Below are 17,368 nucleotides of genomic sequence, written 5' to 3' on the forward strand. Positions count from 1 at the left end.
GGATGAGGCATCCACCTCCAGGACTGAGGCTGACTGAGCCCAGAGACATTCTTGGGTGAATGCTTTTTTGGTGGGACATTGTGTTGCCAAAACATTATAGCTACCACAGCCAAGTAGAAATACTCCCCTGTATCTCTCAAAATAATAAATCTGGTGTATTTCTGTCTGACCAAACAAATGATTTTTTCCTTTCTCTGCGTTCAAGTTACGCATGCAGTAGCATGAAAAATCACACACAGAGGAGGCTTTCATTTAGCCAGCAAAATACACCCTTTTTGCTATTTCCATTTGCCAAAGTGGGTTGCTCAACCTTTTACCCCCTGACATACTACACATTACAAATGCAGAACCTTTATTGTGTATGCTTGTTCATCTGTATGGCTCCTACCCAAAAGCCTTAATGATCCATCTTTAGCTAATGCCTCCAAGGGCAGAGGGACCTACTCTCTTCTGTAAACACGGGCTGGTTAGTGCCATCACCCTGCAGGCTGGGAAGGGAGCAGGCTGGTGCAGGTCGAAGCTGGGCAATCCATGATCTCTTGCAAAGTATTTGCATGAATCTGCATTTGCAACCCATGGGATGAGCTCTCATCCTCAGAAAGCCCAGGAGGTGGCAGTAACACTACTTGCCACAGTTTCCTTTCCAAGTGCCAAAGCAAGGCTTTGGGGACACCTCATTAGCCAGAGAGTTTGTGAGCCAGTGCCCTGGCTTTAGCAAGGGGAACAGCAGGCAGAGAAGCAGATAGGAAACGAAAGAGCTGGGGCAGCTGATCAAGAGGACTGAAATTGAACCTAGAGGATTAGCAAAGGTGATTTCCTCCAGACTCTGAGATGTGGCTCCTGCCATGCAATAACTTGATAGGTGCCAGCATGGTCAGAGAGGCAAAACTGTGAACGACTCCATTCTCCAAGGCACTCAGAGTTTTAAAGCTTTACTCTTTCTGGGGTTGGAGGTAGTATGGGTCTGTACAGGAGTGCTTCAGTTCAGAAGACCGATGTAACCTGCTTGCATGGTTATCACAGATGTGGTGTCCTCTGGCAGAAGAAGACACAGAGGCAAAGGAAGATATATTCTTTCAAACCAAACTATATGTTCTTCTCCCTAAGGCTGTGTCAGCTGGGGAACATATTTTTAGCTCTGCCATCAAAGGAGGCTTGATTGCTACTGTGATCTCAGCAGCTCGTCATTGGTGTCATCTCTGAAAGTCAGTGTTCATCAGATTGGAAAGTAACTCCCAGATGCAGGAAAGAGACTCAACAGACCTCCTCATTAAAAATAAAAAGAAAAGAAAAACTTTGATTTGTAGGTCTTCACTGGAGCAAGGACAAGAGGTAAGAGGACTTGCAGTACTGAGTACACCAGTCTGGATCAGACTGCTGCGCTGTCATATCTGAAGTCCTCAAGAGATGAATTGTCAAAGGGCTTATTTGAAAATCTGTCTCTCCTGCCTCCTCCCCAGCTTGACCTGCCTCTGGCCCTTGTTCTCCAGCTCAGCTTCTGTCTGCCACACTAGATTTTAATCTCCCTGTTTATTTCTTACTCTGATGCCCTCCTTCATTTTCCTAAGTAGATACAAGAAAGGGGTCTCTGGTTCCTTCCTGAAAGACATCGCTGTCAGGCAGGGGCCACGGACCACACCCTGCACGTGGGGCCGTGGGCATGCTGATGCCTAATAAACTCCCCAGCACCCGATTCTGCAGATCACAGCTCATATTTCTTTTCACGGAGCTTCAGGATCTATGAAGATCCTGTCAGGAAGTCACTGATATTCCAGTAAAAGGATTGTCTGATTCCTGACAGGCCAAGACATGATGGGAGAACCAAGACACAAGTAAAACTTCCCCATGTGAATTGCCATGGTGTGATGGTGGGAGTTTGCTGGTTCATCCTGATGGAAGGAGGAGGATATTCTCCTCCACAACACTGGCAAATTCTGTCCCTACCTAATGAACTGGTCATTTCTACAATCCATCCTCCCAAGGAACTCTCCCTGTGTTTCCATCAAACTCCAAGATACAAGGAAATATTTATGTATTTATGTTTCAAAATCAGTTTAAATGAGTGGAAAGAATTCAACTATTACCAATAAACACTTCAGAAAGTGATTTAACACTCAATAGTATATGTCAGAGTAAAACAACACATTCAGCAATGCAAGCTTGGAAGCCAATCATGCTGCCAGCTGAGATGGATGAGGAGCTAAATTGCTCTTCTAGGGGCCTTGCCAAAGGTTTTATCCTGTGACACCACACACGGTATCTGACTGCGGAGCAAGGCAGATAATGACATTATGAATGACTGTTTAATTTTGAGCCCAGACTTTTAAACTAAATATGGATAAATAAATAAATAGATCCCAGATCTTCACAAATGAATACTGGCAATGGCATTTATAGGCCAGAGCGATTTTTATGCTGCAGCAAACTGAGAAGGAAAAACTATTTACTTGAAGTGTAACAGCAAAGTTCTGTTTGCTCTGTTTAATACACTTGTGCAGCTTTACTGATGGATTTCTGCCTGCGAGCTTGCTGCTTTTTCCTTGCCATTGGAAAAAGTTACAAGCTTCCACACCCACTGCAAGTAGGGAAAGCAGCTCTCAGCTGTGTATACATGTCCCTGTGGAAAACCATGATGCCTCTATTGAGGGAAAGGGGCCCTAGTGTCCGCTCCACTGCCAAAGAGAACAAGAGGTGGAGAGCAAGGAAGTGAAGCTTCTTACCGAAGGTTGATTTGGGCAAATAAATAGTATGTTATAGACTGTCGTGACTGCATAGAAGACAGGAATGAATTTGTTTCCATAAAATAGAAAGCTGTTGGAGATGAAGGTTCCCCAAATATTAACACTCCGCTAAAGATGGCCTTACTGCCATGATCAGTTCCATGAAAACAAAGACCTCAGAAGTGTTTTAAGTTTTTGAACTATTTAGAGCTCAGGACAGGGTATGACGCTTCTCTGTCGGTGTCAAGGGCAGATCCTCTAGCAGTTACAGATATTCTTGGAATCAAAAGCATCACTGCCTGTTCCTTGCCAAAGGTACATCAGTGAATGCTCACCGAGCCAGGCTCCTCTCTGCAGAGCTGGTGTTACTGACATGGGATGGAATGACTCAGGTCAGTGGCGCAACAGCTGATAGGGATAAGGGATTTCATTACAGAGTTAGAAACATGTTGACAAAAATGAAAATTAACAAGTGTTTCATCAGAGCTTGTCTGGAAGACAGTGTTGTTCCTGGTGACGAAACGAATTTCCTCTAGGGCTCCTCCTGACTCTTGCTGAAATCCTTCTCAACATGCTGCTTCACTGAACTGACCTGAGGATATTTCACAGCTTTTAGGAGGCAGGTTCTGAATTCACTGAGAAACACCCTGTTTCTCATGCTAGGACACTCTTTCTTATCACATCATACAAATCTTGTACTATTAAAAGTACCACTGAACAGTTCTTGACTGCCAAGAGACCCTTAGCAGATGATTAACTTTGAATAGACACCACAGGTGGGGATGCCTGTAACTACCCCGTGCAACCATTACTCACATGCCAGACAAATACAAGAACAGCTGAAACGTGGCAACATCATCATTTAAAAACAGCAGCATCAGTAACCGTTGTTGTCTATTACAGGCTGCTCTAAGGGCTCTCAAGAGTCCCAGAGTCTCTTATCAAACCTCCAGGTTTGACAAAGCACATTGAAATTTGCAGAGCAAAGGCTGTGCTTTGGACACATAAGGCTCCCCAAGCACTTGAAATTTTGCATCTAGAACACTTAGTTTGCTCTTGAAAAATCCCTTCCCATTTGATTTCCAAAGCATATACTTCTGTAACAAGCTAATGCTCATAAAGAGAGCTTTTTACTTTTCCTTGTCTTAAGGCAACATATACAGCCGGTGTTTAGATCAATGCAGGGTGAGCTGGGTCCTTTGGTCAGGGCTCTGTTAGAATCAAAGACGTGACACACTCCTGCATATGCCTGCGCTTCATCCTGCTCCTCTAAAGGCCAGATCCATCCCCTCGTGGCTCTCTGCCCTGCAGTAACACGTGCCCTCTCCCGTTACCCATAGCAGCCCAAGTGAACAATGTCAAATGGCACATGTTTTATTCAATATGCCCACAAATGTATCGGCAGAAACATTGCTCTGAGCTTTTTACAAAGGATCTGTAGGGAAATACATACTAGACCAGGAAAGAAGCAGTTCCTCTAACATATGCTAATATGAGAGGTGCTGGAGCTCTATTCTGCTGAAGGAGGTCACAGACAGCTCAGCGTTTCCCTTGATATCAGGTGTTAATCTTATCATTGTTACAGCTGACATGGTCTGAAACCAAATTAGCCTTTGTTTGGGCAGGAGCTGTGGAGTTGGCGCTTTCTTTGCATGCCTTTGTCTCTCGGCTCTGTTATTGTGTGATTTCACCAGGGTCTCTGAATGCGCTTGGTTTTAAAAAAGGCCTCAGTATCAGCTGCCCTGGTGAAAATCAGGAATTACTGCAATAATCCAGAAAAAAGAAAGGATTCTGGGTTCATATCAGTGAGCAGAATTTGGTCCCTTGCGTTTGAAAACAACAGAGCTTTGTCTTCCTTTCAGTTTTCCCTTATCTAGCTTGAGATTCTTTGAGTGCCAAAAATAATATTGCATATTACTGCCAGAACATTTATCTTCTCTTTGAGCTCATTTCAGAGAAGGGATTTGTTCAGGAGGGCCTGAGAGGGGAAGAAGGCTATGTTTTTAAAGCTCATCTTTATCTCTAGTCTCAGTGTTTTGTAAGTTAAAAGACAAATCAGAAAAAGACAAAGTCACTCACACGCACCAAGGGAGGTACCAATTTATCTTCAGACAACACAACCTCTATTTAATTTTCTATCCAGACACCCCAGCACCCTTTGCCGAAGTGTTGCATGTATATGGGGCTCAATGAGGTTGTGGGAGGAAAGCATTTTTCTGCTGCTAATAGCAATACCTTAGTGTCACTCATGATTTATAGCCAGCAAAGAATGCTTTTTCTGGTCTGTGTTCTGCTCAGTGTAATGAGTACAGAAGGAATAGTGCGGATGCCTCATGGAGCTCACAGGAGGAGATCTTCATTAGTTCAGTCCTCTCCAGTGTGGTAGCAAAGACTGTGAACATTAGAGGAGAACGCGTTTTGTTTATAACTAGCTTATTGAAGTGCACAAGCATGGAGTTGTGATCGTGTCACTCTGCTAATGTGTCACAAACTTTCAGACACTGTTCATCTTCAGAATGCGCAGCCAGCTCAGCTACAAGGTGCTTCATCTTGCTGCTGCGTGGAAGGAAGAAGGAAAACAGGTCACAGAACAAGATTTCAAGATATTCGGGAGAGAATGAGCCCCTGGATGAAAATTGGAGGTTAATATGGTTCTTTATGGCATGTGGCGTAGATTGTTGGCTCTATTGGGACTGGGATGAGTAACATCAAAAGGGGAATGAACTCTGCCATGGTGCAGGAGGAACAGAGTGTCTATCAAACTAGAGACAAGTAAGAAATAACAGCAAACCTGGATCCATCATGTCCAGTATTCTGTGTCAGATTGAGGCAATAAAACATGCTGTTTAGGGAAAGGATGCTAACTTGGCCACTTTACTGGTCCATTCCCCTCATACCCCTAGCAGCAGCCACAACTGTTGTATTAGTGATGTTAAGAGGGGATATCCCTGTCTAGGCCATTTAGTATTTATTTCTTGACTTTTTGTTTGTGATTTTGTGTAACCCTTCCCTGATCCTGACAATTCTGTCTGCTTCCACAGCCTCCTGTGGCAGCCAGCTCCAGAAGTTCACTCCCCATGGTGTAAAAATGTACTTTATTTTATCTGTTAAAACCAATCCCCTACTAGTTTCAGCAAATGCCCTCTGGTTCCAGTACTGTGGGACTGCCTGAATAGCAGCTGAACCAATGCTGATCCAGTGCCTTCTTCATTTTGTAAATCTTGATGCTGTCCTCCTTCTCCAGCTTTTTCCTCTCCTAGCTCAAGTCACATCTTCTCCTAAGGCAGCTTCTTCATCTCTGGTCATCTGATTTGCTCTTCTGTGGACCTCCTCTAGTTCCACAAATATCACAATGGGCTGAATTTTGCTCATAATTCCTGTGAAGGAGTGGGATCTACCAGCGTTGTTCCAACCTTGCTTGAGATCAGCCATATGAGTGCTTTTAAGTATGTGTGTGGGAAGAACACCTCTTGATAAAATGTCAGGCTGCCTCTCCCTGGCTGCAGCATCCCTGTATTCTTACTGAAATCTCATTACACTGGTCACTGAGTCAGTTCAGTGAATCATGACATGCATCCCCAGTACTGTTTTTGAAGATGTGAGCCACAAGGGCAGTCAGATCCCTACCTCACCTTGAACTCTGTATCCGATAGATTTATCCAGGGGCAAAACTGGAGTTCAAATGATCCTGATCCCACACTAGTGTCCTGAATCACAGCTTAATCTGTCCATTCTACAAAACAGAAAAATGAGGAATTGTGCATTTCGGGAAAAGAGTGACGAGTTTTTGTTACTTGGCAACTGTCGCTCCCACATATTTTGGAAGAATTTGAGAACATCCTGCACCTCAGAGAAATCAACCAGCTTAGGTGAGGAGGAAGGGAACTGGCAGCAGATTCCCAAAACTTTGAGCTGGGAAGATCTCTTGGGGCTCGTGGAAGCAAAAGTGCTTTATGTCTGCGTGCTCCTCAGCTTGTCTCCTCAACGTGACTGTCTGCATCAGTTTCTGGGCTCTTCATGGTGAAATAATCCGTTGTTCTGCCATTTCTGTCTCGCAGAGGCATTTCACAGCCATCTGAATGTGCTCTAATCCACCTGCCAGCTGCAATCAGCACACAGCACGGTTGCACTCCTGTCAGCCAAGATTTGAGCACCAGAAACAAAAACCTTCAAAAGAGGAATCAGCAAGAGATCTGCCTGTGAAAACTGGGGAGGGGGCACTCAAACCTGAGGGCTTGGTGAATGTACACACGGTGATAGCAAACCCAGGCAATGAGGCCAGATTAAAATTTTACTTGCTTTCTGCAGTGGCAGTTGACTTCAGACAGGAATTCAGACATGATTATTAAAACAATAATTTAGGGCTTCAGTTGCTGGGAGCTTATCTCCAAGGTTGAACTCAGCAGATGGCTGTGTAAGTGGACACCAGCTAATGCATTTATGCAGTGGTTCAGCATTTTTCGTTCAGTTTTGTTACTGACAACTTTGCTATGTGAAATCCCATTTCTCTTTCCTAGCTTAGATAAAAGAATCTAGTGGTTTCAAAGTGCAGATCTCAACTCTCCGAGACAACCCTGCAGTACCCAATTAAGTAAAGCTAAGATAGCAAAAATAGCATGGCAAGAACTGATTGAAATTGTCTGTTGCTTCAAGGAGTGCAATAACACGAGATTGCTACGGTGGTGAAGACGTCTACTAAAGCATAGTGTTCATTGGTTTTCATAAGATCTGCCTGGCACTGCAGTCCCTCCTTGTGTGAAATTCCAATTGGCCTCATGCAAAATCATGAGTGAGAGTTGGGTCCTTAATACCCAATAGTTTGTTTGGAATCCCGGTCTTTGTAATTATGTCATTAAAAGGACATGAGCTAATCTCACTGCAACCCAAGCAGCTAAAACAGCCTGGCAAGATCTCTCTCTGAAATGCAACTATTAAAGCACTTCCCATAGATTTCCCAGACAGCGGGGAGATGTTCTGGGCATTTTAGTCATGTACATACTGTAAGAATAGTATAGGAATAGATTATAGGAAATAAATGGAAGGGAGTTGGAACTCCTTTGGCTAAACCATTCCTGATCGCAGGGGGTCTCACCTCTTCCAAGGCTCCTGTGATGGAGATTTCATTCACTCCCTGCACAGTCTATTCTGAGCCCTTCCTAATGTCTAACCAATAAATCTCCCTTACTGCAATCTATTACTTCTTGTCTCCTGGCAGATACAGATAATAGTTTATTACCTTCTATACTGCATCTTTACATATTTAAAGGGTATTATCATACATCTTTTCCAACCCCTCCAGACTAAACCAAGTCGTTTTTTTCTGTCCTTGCTCATAGGGCTCATTTGCTGTACCTCTGTTTGTTCTTGCTGCTCTCCTCTGGACTTTCTGTGTTCAACAGCCAGTAGTTTTGCAGGTAAACAAAAGGACTGAAGGAGGTAAAAATGTTCTGCAGAAACGTTAAGTTCTCAGAGCAATCGCTCTGTCTACTGGAATGCATAATTGGGAACTGCTCTTTTCCAAACACAGTGACTGCCTCTACACTATGGCAGGAGACCAGGGTCTTTGTTTCGCTGTCAGCAGAGCTATTTCCATGTTCTGACTCATCAACGGCTGTTTCTACATGGGTAAAAGCAGCAGCACTTTGCAGCATTATTGAAGCCCTCACAGGTGAAAACAACCATAAGGCAAAAGTTTCTCTACAAGTTGCATCAGTCATGTGGAGTTTTGCACTTTGGGGTTGTTGCCTTGTGTGTGGAGCTCTGGGTGTGTCCATAGCATGAGCACACATGTGGCCCTGTTCTCCACGACACAGGGACGCAAGGGGCAGGAGGCCACACTCATCATGCCCAAACTTGCCTTTCCCAAGGAACCTGATGCCTTGCGAATGTGTCCCTCTCTGTGTCAACCTCAGGGCTATTTCTTGTGCTGCCTGGCAGCTTTCTGCACTCCCCGTCCCTGCTGTGAGCACAGCAGTCACTTCCTTACCTGCTTTCACTTACAAACAGGCCCAGGGAACCTTTAGGCTGTGGCTGGACACCCACTCTTGGATCCAGCAGCACCGGTGGAACAGGTTGTGGTCCCCAGCCCCACCGAGGTGCCTGAGCAAACAGCTCTGCCAGCAGACCAGCAACACAGAGGCAGTGCTGACTTTTCACTGTCCCTGGTATCCCCTATTCAGGGGACCTTTAATTGCTACTTCCACTCTGCCTTGAAGAACACCACTTTTGTTGTATTTCCTTGTATTGTGGATAGAATGTAAAATCCTTTTCAGCCAGTTCTCTCTCCCAGCTTTGTCAAATCCCAAATGAGCTGATCTTAAACTGCTGAGCCTTGCTTTCCTCTTCTGTGAAACAGGACAAGTGCAGCACCCAGAGGCTTGTAAAATACGTCATATATACCAGCCGAATAGTGCTATGGCAGTAAAAAGAATTATAACTGAACACACCTTAAAATAGTTATGTTTCCATCAGTCGTGTATTAAGGAGGCAGACCTTACTTGGAAAGTGCTGTTAAATACTCAGAGAAAAGCAAATTTTGAATTCTCAGGGGTAAGTATTTATTCCAGACTCTCAAAAAAGTAATGATTTGTGAATCCAGGTGTGGGCAACAATGCCTGGAAGTTTTCAGCAGCATCTACTGTTTTCAATGGGGAGTATGAATATTGACTGAAGGGTGACCACTGGCTCTGCTCCACTGCTCAGAAGCATTTCTGGATTGTTTGGACAAGAATGATTCTAAAGAAATATCAACACAGTTGTTTTCTGTTCCAAGGATGCTAATTAAAAAAAAGCAATTTTTAGCCAATTCTTATTGTTATCTTGTGCTGCCTAGTGCTTCACTCCCTGATGATTGCTAAGATGTGCAATTGGAAGGAGCTTCCTTTGCAGAAACCAGTTTGGAAGATGACAAGCTCTGGACTGCAGCATCAGCGAACAGCCTGAAGAGAAGGATGTGGCACCCTAGCTACAAAGCAAATTGATAACATCATGTGTGTACCCCAGGAATCAGCAAGACAAAAAATTAAATTTAGGAGCAGTGTGGAGGTGACCTCCTGAGGCAGAACATCTATCACAGCCAGATTAGGAAGCTAGAAAGCAACCTGCTGTCGTGGCTTTTATGATCAGGTCATGTCTTCACTAATCTGTGGTCCATGTTGCATCAATTATTAGTAGAGACATTTATTTCTCTTATTTTTAACAAAATATTTCCCACACACAGTTGTGACCCTTTTATTCAAGGGTGTCAAAGTGGCTCATGTTCCCCAGAGGCTGGAGTCTACCCTGGGAAGTGTTTGAGCTGCTCTTTGTGGAAGTGTGAGTTGCAACTCATAACAAATATATTTGCAAGTAGTTCAGTGAGCCAGAGAGAGAGAGGAAAGCTGGATTTCCTAATGGCCTTATGCCTGCTGCCTGTCTCTCCGGTGTCTAATAATTTGTCAGCTCACACAAGTGGTACTCTCTACCTGCTGTGCTGTTGCACAAAACTTTTCAAATACAACATCGTGGAGACCTTGACCCCTCTGTCAAATTTTATTGAAACTCATCAAGTGGTTTAAAAGTTCAATGGGGCTTTCTACCCCATTGGCACTTCATGAATTTTGGAGCCATAGGGGCATGAGGGTAATTGGCTTTCTAGGGAACTGTATCTTAAAGTTACCCTTCACCACAGGACATCCCAAAAGATGTCAGCTGTTATGCTCATGTTAGCAGCCCCTTCTTCTCTTTTTCCTTAGAGGCTCTGTGTGTCCCCCCCTGGAATTTTTAACCTACTTCTCCACTATTAAAGAAATCACAAGTCTGAGCTCTGGCTGAGACTTCTCATTAACAAGCACTAATGGGCATGGCACCAGCCACACAAGAGTCCTGTAAAACAGAAGAGCTGGGGCAGAATCTCCTTGTTCCCTCCAGCACACTCATTACTGTTTTGTCTCTTCAAATTCTGTTTCAAGTCATGGGTTCCTTATAGGGCCATTCCACAGATGAATGGATCCTACTCTGAGAAGCTGCTTTCTGTTTCTCAGCATGTATTTCCCCTTTGTCACAATCTTCTCATCAGGTCTGGTCATGTCCTCATGTATTTTGGTATTTCTGATACCCTGCACCGTCTTAGGAGAAATAAACGAATAATCTCCTTCCTCACATGCATACCTTTCACTTTGCCTCCTCAAAAACTGGAATGCCAGTTCTGTGGCAAAAAGTCTTCAGTTGACTGGCAATTTATAAAAGCAAGTTAAAAATGAGGTTCCTAAACAGAATTTAATATATCCCTGTTGTTGCAGTGGTTGTAACTCAGTGCAGATTAGATGTTTTTAATCAAGAGTTTTATCGGTCTATTTTGGTTTTAAAATTCTTATTTGTATTGTACTGTAGGCATTATGTTAGCTCAACCTGCTGTATTAATAAACTCTCTTGGATGTTTGTAGCCCTTTTATAATAGCCAGGACTTCTTGAGTTTCATGGTTAGCACAATGCTATACAGAGCTTGTTCCTTCTATTGCTATATGGTTGTGCTAATAAATATGAGATAGATGCCTTTTGGCATTAACAAAGAGGTGCAGTCCCTACAGTGTGATAAAGAAATGATTTTGGCTGGGACTTTCCAGTGGTATATTATCAGAGGGAATCATATAAACAAGCCAGCGCTTGTTAGGAGGAAGCATGGTGATATGACTTCATTCCTGGATATCATCCTACTTTACAGTCCACAAAACCTCTATAAGACACTGGAGCAGCTTTACTGTGTCTCTGCATGTGAACTGTGCTGCTAAGGGTCTGCTCAGGGACCCTCCAGAGTGATGAATATGCCAAATGACTCCCAGGTATGATATGAAAAGAGAACCTGGCACCCAGTCCTGCTTGCCAGAGACTTGCAGACATTTAGAAATGCTCTGTTGTGTGAGCCGAGCCACAGCTCAAAGTTCTTTTAATTCTTGTAATCAACAGACAACTGCTGAATGTGATAAGGCAAAGGTTTCAGCTCAAAATGGACTAGGGAACAGGAAGGGGAGAGGAGAGTGACAGTAGACAGATACCAGGTAGGAGGTGCAGATGTTAAAGCTCTGATGTTCTCCCCTTCAGTGGAAAGAGTGGAGCGAGATTAGCAGTATTGCACTCAGTAATGGTATTATCCTGTTCAAAACACCAGGAGATGCAGTTGTTCTGAATGTCACTGTAAAAACGTGAACCATCAGGGTACTTGATTCTCCACTGAGGTGCTCTGTTTGAAACCAGATTAACATCACAGAGACCAGGATCACACCTTTTGTATTTGGCAGTTGGAGCTGCTTTTTGTATTCAAGAAAACTGCCTCCTTGCTGGGCACTTCAGTACCTGTCACAGAGCACCAGTGTGCTGTAAGCCATCAGCTGCCACTGAAGTGCAAGCTGGAGGATTTCTTTCATAGCCATGCTGCTGAAGGTCCAGCAGTGGCACACACCGTTAGCATCCCAGACATACCTCAAACGTGACATCAGAGAGAGTAAACCAGAGCCTTGTTGTTTTCATATACACTGAGAGAAGGAGAATGAGCAAGACTGGAGGGATTCACACGTACTCTATATATCCCAGACTAAGCTGTACCAGTATCTGAACTCTTTCCCATACAGCGCTAAGTGATTCACATCTCTCCTGTGGTTCATTCTCCCATTGTATCTCCAAGGGAAGATGTAAGTGCAAGGAGTGTCTTGTTCTGGTTGCTATCTTTTAAAAAAATATGTATTTAATTATCTTCCAGGAGGCAAGATTAAAAAAAAAAGAGCCTCACTGTTTTGGGACCAGAAATTAGTGGAGTTTATTCCTGAGGGAGCTCATTCTGCAATCCCAGCTCAGCTCCAGAAAGGCTCTGCTGTCTCCCATCCAGTCAAGCTTTACCCTTTCTTGCAGGCAACCAGCTGGGCTGTGCCAGGAGAGAAGCTGTTGGCTCCTGCTTTCACTCCTGGCACTGTGCTGCCTCTTACTTTATATCCGCGCTGCAGTGTGGCCATAACTTCTGTCAGCCTTTCTGAGTAAGCTTTAATCTAGCAGCAAGGAGGACCAGCACTGCTGTCACACAGCAAGGCTCAGTCCGTGAGGAATCCTACCCAGGTCCTTCAGAGGAGCTTGCTGCTGGAGCTACACAGCTACCGAATCCCTACCCATGCTGCCTAATTTATAGTCGTGTGCATGACATGTGGGTCTTTTGTCTGCATTGTAGACAAAGACTTTAGATAGTCTCAGGCAGAAAACATGGGCCAAGACCTTGACTTGAAGATTCCCTTTCATCACTGGCTGTGCATTTCTGAGAAAGAATTAAGTTACAGTGTGGAGCCACCCTGGACTCCTGCTGTTTTGGTGACAGCTGTGGCTATGAGCAGTCATGCTGAAAGGTGCTGTTTCATGGGACAGGAATAGATGTTTATTTGGATCCAGTTCACCTGTCTTGGGTTGAGAATATTTTAGGGCATCCCAAAAGTCACACATCACTGTTCTGATCTCTCAGGGATGCAGGTGTGCAGAAAGCTGTAGGATACAGGTGGAAAAAGTCTTTACAAATTTCATTATTGTATAGTCATTCCCTGTTTGTTAACCTGGGACTGCTTTTTTTTTTTTTTTTTTTTTTTTCCCTAGACTGACTGAGGTGGGGTTAGAATCAACGATCTGTGTCAGACAGCAACTTCAATGGCTTTGTGAGATATCACTCTTCAGGTATTCTTTTTCATTCTTTGCACTTCAGTATTTTCATCATTAAAATGGGGAGTGAGAAGCAGTGTTTACCCACCTCACATCGCATACCTAATTACTGCTGTGGAGTAGGTTTCACTACTGTTGCTGGTAAAGTGTCATATTAGAGCTGCAACGCCAAATGCCAAGTCTTTGAGTAGCTTTTCCTTCACTAACCACATAGACCAAGTCAAGCTTGTCATACTTAACAGGCTTGGCACAAAGGACACTCTAATTTCATAAGGTGATGCCTTCATAAGGGGTAACTCCTTACTAATGAATGTATTTACCATTCAGTGAAACATATTTCTGTACTTCACAAACTGTGAAAGGATCTGAGCAAACACACTGCTTTGGGAACAACAGAAAAAAAATGAACTTGGATCAAAATCATGAACATGTTCATTAAAGAAAGGAGGCAGTTGTCTTGACTGATTTCAGAAAAATGTTACATGCTACTTAACAAAACTGTAATGAAATAAAGCAATATGTCCTGTCAGAGAGAGCAGCACAGCACGAGCACTGGAAAATAATAACACTTCTGCAGCTGCAATCGGCAGGAAGGACAGAATTCACACGCCTTCTGGGGATGAGCTGTCAGGCCCAGCGCGCAGCCCTATGCTGGCTCCATCTCCTACTCTCATTTACTACCACAAAGTTAATGATTCCCTCCTCTCACGCAGGCGCTGCTCTTGTCAGAGTGCAGAGCCATCGCACCGGCACAGCCAGCCCCTGTGCTGGCTGGCAGTCTCGCCTGCTCTGAAAGGGACTGCGGAGCCGCTGCACTGTCAGGGACGCCTGTGTTCTACTTTCTGCAAAGCTGATCCTTCTGCAGCTGCGTCAGGGCCTGGGCGCTCTCATGAGGGTGCCACAGAAAGACCAGGCAGCATCTCAGAGCTCCACTGGTTGGGTTTTTTTTTTTTGCAAGCAAATCGTGAACACAACTTGCAGACAGTGGGAGAAAATTCAGAATCTGTTTCTTGAGGCTCTCTGGGGAGAACTCCAGCTAAAACAGGGACAATGACACACCATTCCTGATGTTCCTGGGGAAAGAAAAATATTTATTTAAAGAAAATATATTCAGAACTCTAGTCAAGACTCTGCCTTTAATAGCCACCAGCACTGTATTCAACCCTCTTTAATACACTCTTACAGTGATACAGGGCCTTGGGGAACTTTTCCTAGTCCTTAGCTAGCAGTGAGCTTATTCTTTAAACAGGAAGTTGTTTAGCTCCCATTTGTTTATCCCGATGCAGTTTTCTAGATGGGTGCATTACGCATGTGAAGTTTTAGTGGGTTTTGGATACTTGCTGACATACTGTGCTGCTCCGTGATCAACTGGCAGCAAAGCTGGAGGTATTTCTTCCTGTGAGCTTTGAATGGTTATGCTTCAAATTCACTTTCCACATCTGAATGAAATGAGAATTTTCAATTTCAAAAGCTATCCCCTTTCCTTTATCAGCAATAAAGAAGGAACAGGAATATTTGTCTAGCCTGTTCTGTACTGTTCATTATTTTACATAAACGTATCACTAGCCTTCTCTTCTCCTTCATAAACTCTACAGACGGTCTTTTTAACTGTGCCTCTTCTCATAGCTTTCATTATTTTCATCACCTGATATATAATACTTTCATACCTCATTTAGTAGAAAACCATGTAGAGATCAAATTTTAGTTTAAAATACGAAGGTCACCTCTAAGCCTTGCTAACAATTTCATTGAAATCACTAGAATAGAGAAGTAGAATCTTTGCTTCTATTTTATTGTTTAGGAAAAATTGAATAAATGTCTCGAAAATATTTTATGTAACATTTTTGAAAGAAACACGTTTCACTTACTGTAAAATACATGCTAGTTGGACTGCTGCGGAATAGATTTGGTTAGATGGTGACTCAGAAACCAAAGCGATTTCAAAGAAGAGAGGCGTGTTCTGTTTTATAAACACAGAAACCACAAGTACTACCTGTGGCTATAGCAGCCTCATGTAAAAACTGAAATTTTTATGATCCTGGAAAATTAAATGAGAGGTTGGTACAATAACTCTCTCAGATTAACAGCTGCTTTGTTTTGGATAAAACAAGAAGATACCTTTTGCTGCCTAAATCAAATATATAATTTTTGGTCCCTTTTCTTGTTCAACAATTTTGTGCTGTGAGTTACCTGTGCAATAGAGACAGCCACATTTAAGAGCCAAAGTTTTCTTGTTTTGTAACCCCCACCCCCCTAAATCCTGTGCATATAATTAGAAACATTCAAAATGTTAACATTTCTGAGATCCCTGATGTTTGTTCTTGCAAACAGCTCCCAAACATACCAGAATTCATCAGAAATATAACAAATCCTGTCTTTCTTTCCCACTGGTGCCATTTTAAAAATAGTAACATCTTTATTGCAACATTTCTGAGGGAAAAGGGGCTCCTTTACCCTGCTACAGGCAGACAGATGCTGCTTCTTTGTCTCCAGTCCTCCGACTGCTGCTCTATCACGCTGTTGCAGTTATTATCAGCAGAAAGACCACAGACAGCGAGGTGAAACGGGAGCTATAGCAGATGTGTGCAGAGCCACGGACGAACCAGTTCAGTGTGTTTTTACTCTCAGAAGAATGCATGACCCCACGGTCAGCAGTGTAGTGTCCTAGTGAAACTCAGGGAGGTTTAAAATGACTTAGAAAGACCAGTGAAAACTGTCCCTGGTGACTATAGCTGACAACAGGTCCACCTGACTGCTCCTAAACCACCTGCACACCTCCCTCACCATCGACGAGGCTCCGAGTAGGTCCCATGGGGGTTTTAAGCCCTCCACTGCCACCGTGAAAATGACCCCCTGAAGTTCTTGGCAGTGTTTTTCTCTTCGCTACCGCCCTGTCTCACTCTCACATAGCTTTTGCTTCAGGGCCTGGTGTCATGAAAGCCTCTTGGAAACTGGTGATGTTTGAGGGCTGACATTGGGATGATGTCAAATCACACCAGGAAAAGACGCCTCAGCCCCACATTGCTTGCATGACAACATTATGTTGACTGAATAGGAGAAAGGATTGAGCCTTGGAAGGTTTTGCAGATGAGGGAGCTGGAGATAGATGAAACTAATAATAATCTACTATGATTTCTCATTTATTCAAGCAGACTCTGAAGTCAACTCTTCAAAAATAAACGCTGGTACCTGCTGTAGTTCAGTGCACCTGGCTGTCTTTTGAACTCCTTCAAAGGGGCCCTTTTATGTTATCAGGGAAATGAAGAGGGAGATCCCTGTGTAATCTCCATCGTTACCTTTCATTTCTTGAGGTAATGATGCATAAAGTGTCCTGGGGGGAGAGTGCCTTTCCCCTCCTGACACAGCAGGTACTCCTTTGCAACTTTCCTCGGGCTTACAACAGATATCGCTACATGGCAGCTTCCTCTCTTCTTCAAATTACTATTAGAGGATACTTAGAATAATTTACATGCTGTGAATATAATTTTTCCGAGATAAGGCAGTCTGTCCATGGAAGAGTAAAAATGCCCAATTTAGGAAACAGTTTGAGTTTCTAACACCATCGACAGCGTGCACCCCGTGAGAAATTCCTCCATGAACGATGAGGGAAACGGCTGCTTTCCTTCAAGTTTTTTTCTCTTATTTTTTCAGTTGTTCATTAGTCCTGTAAAGCAAATCAGCCTTTCTTTTTCCCAAATATTTGGCTAGGTAATAATTCCAACAAAATTCTAGTGGTCGGGTATTGACCCGGATAAAAGTATGGAGCTACAGAAAAGTAGATGGGTTGGATGAAGCTGTGCAGTGATTGACGCAGAACAGACAGTTTGCCACCATATTGCGCATAAACTCTAGCAGAGCACATAAACGGCTGCAGGACTTCAGGATAATAAATAAGTGGTTGCAGATTTAATACTAGCTGTCATATCACTGCTTTATGGGTTTTATTAATGACTTAGTAGACAAGAGGAGCCTTTATTCTG

The sequence above is a fragment of the Vanellus vanellus genome (assembly GCF_965231255.1).
Source record: "Vanellus vanellus genome assembly, chromosome: 13".
Classification (NCBI taxonomy): Eukaryota; Metazoa; Chordata; class Aves; order Charadriiformes; family Charadriidae; genus Vanellus; species Vanellus vanellus.